The 2,481-nt window shown below is 40.7% G+C and overlaps 1 non-coding gene across 1 annotated transcript; it reads left to right on the forward strand.

Moving 5' to 3' along the window:
* Positions 1-1,373: 1,373 nt before the first annotated feature.
* On the forward strand, positions 1,374-1,479 carry LOC131154614 (small nucleolar RNA R71). The gene has a single exon (XR_009136532.1). It is a non-coding gene; the product is annotated as a small nucleolar RNA R71 (small nucleolar RNA).
* The last annotated feature ends 1,002 nt before the right edge of the window (positions 1,480-2,481 follow it).

Consider the following 2,481-nt stretch of genomic DNA (forward strand, 5'->3'; position numbering starts at 1 on the left):
ATGTTCACGCTTGCTCCTAAATCTAGAAGGGCCCAATCAATGTTGTAATTACCAATTACACACGAGATAGTAGGTGAGTCGGGGTCTTTGAGTTTAGGAACAAAGTGCTTTAGTATTATGGAACTCATATGCTCAACCTACTTAACCAAACCATCCATGTGCTCCCTTGATTCTATCTCCTATGTTGACAAGTCTTTAAGGAATTTTGTAAATGCAGGTGATTGCTTAATGTCATCAAGGAGAGGCTTATCCATTCGCACTTGTTTAAACATATCCTAGATGGACTCGGTGGAAGCCTCTTTCCTAAATATAGAGGGTGCAAGTGGGGTTACTGGATGTGTCATTGAGTAGCCATGAAAAGCCCTATGGGGGGCAAAGTGAGGCGTGGTTCTTCTGGTGGTGGGTGTCAGACTCAATGGTCTATTTACCCAAATAGAGGAAGAGAGAGTGCATGAATTCACGTTGGGTACTTCTTGTTTTTCATCTTGGGTCTCCCTCATGCTCAGTTGCTCCTTACCTTATTCGACTGTTAGCTTGCTACTTTGAAATGTGGTTACCGCTTAGGGACCAGCGTCCGATTCACATTCTACCCCATATTTTCCTTTAGGATTTACTATAGGCTGACTTGGTAGCTTGCCTTCATCTCTCTGACTCAAAGGAGTTGTCGATCTGCTTGGCGGTCAGCTTCAATGTTCTTAAGGGACCTTAAGACAGTCTCTTGAAATGTATCATACTTGGGTTGTGAAGGAAAAGACTGTGGGGCAATTGAAAATCTAGAAGTTGAGTCTAGATGATTTTGGAGATTTTAGTATAGGCGTGAGGGCAAAGCATTCAAGGCTTGTGGAGATCTTTGAGATTGAAAACCCGGAACTTGCGGCCTCCATAAAATGTTAGGATGTTGTTTCCACCCAAGGTTGTATATGTTGGAATATGGGTCATTAGAGGGTTTATGATACTAGTTATGGGTGGCCTTTACTTCCTCATGGACAAGCTTAGGTTCGGAGTGCGTGTGTAGGCATTTATAACATGTGTGGGAAGGGTCGAAATATATTGCACATGTCTTTGCACATGCTATTATTTGTGGTCCTAAGGACAAGCATTGATCTAACTTTTTGGATATAGCATGCAGCGTCGGAGCTAAGTCCTGATTCGTAACCAACTCGTAAGCCCTCTTAGAATTAGAAGTTGATGGGTTAAGGAGTCTACGAGTGGCAGTCATATGCTATTGGGAGTTTTCGTCGAGATTTTCAAAGAGAACCCAGGCCTAGTTCTCGTGCTTAATGAGGAAAGTACTTCCGCATGACGCATCAACCATAGACCTATCTCTCTCGGCCAACCCTTTGTAGAGAGTTTGGACTAATTGCCACTTATGGACCTAATGATGTGGACATTTAGGAAATAGGTCCCTAAAGCACTCCCAAATCTCAAAATAGAGTTCCCCATCTATCTATGAGAAACTTGTGATGACTCTTCAAAGCTGGTTATTCTTCCCAATTGGGAAGTATTTTTTATGAAATTCATGCTGCATGGTGGCCCAATTGGTCATCGAGTTCAGTTATAAGGACGTCAGCCAATATTTGGCCTTTTCCTTTAGAGAGAATGGGAAAGTTCTAAGACAGAGAGCATCATCACTAAAATTAGGGATGCGGATGGTCGAACAAATTTCCAAGAACTCATCCAGATGCTGATAATGATTTTTAGTCGAGTTCCCATGAAAATTGGGTAGCATCGAGATGATTGAAGTCTTAATCTCAAATTGTGTCGCTTGGACAACCGACAACCGGATGCAAGATAGCGATGTGTATGCATTAAGTACAAAACAGTCCCCAAAAGGCCGAAGGTTTTGCTCTCCCACAATAGGTAGGTGAGGAGCATGGTGTTCTGGGATTTTTTTAGTAGGAACTGGGGGTTTGTTTTCAGCCATTGCTTTCAGTTCTAGCGACTTAGCCATCTTTGGGTTGGAGATAGGTTTCCTAAGGGACCTATGAGATTTTGCCATCTCTAGATCTATGGGAATTATCTAAGGTTCCAAAGAACGCAACCCAAACATACATAGTTTTAAGCACAAAGATTCAGTCTCCACAAACAGAAAATAAAATCAAAGAAATAGAAATTAATCAAAGAAAGTGAAAATAAAAGGAGAGCAAATCAAAAGAACAAGACTATAATACTCTAAAATGGAAGTTGGCTTATAACCGTAGCCAAGTCTCTGGCAACGGCACCAAAATTTGGTAGGCTGACCAAGGCTTGGGTCCTTAACTACCAAAATAATATTTATAAACCTAACTATCCCTGGTTCAATAGAAAGTGGGTAAGTCGAGTATCAATCCATGGAGACTTGAAGCACAGTTACTAGACTACTTCCAATTTAATTGATTATGACCTTGTTATGAAAAAAAAAAAAAAAAAGTAAAATATGGTACTTTTCAATGGATGAAATCTAATCAACTACTTGAAAGTGATGAAATGAAAGCAAGCAAA

The sequence above is a fragment of the Malania oleifera genome, chromosome 4 (assembly GCF_029873635.1).
Source record: "Malania oleifera isolate guangnan ecotype guangnan chromosome 4, ASM2987363v1, whole genome shotgun sequence".
Classification (NCBI taxonomy): Eukaryota; Viridiplantae; Streptophyta; class Magnoliopsida; order Santalales; family Ximeniaceae; genus Malania; species Malania oleifera.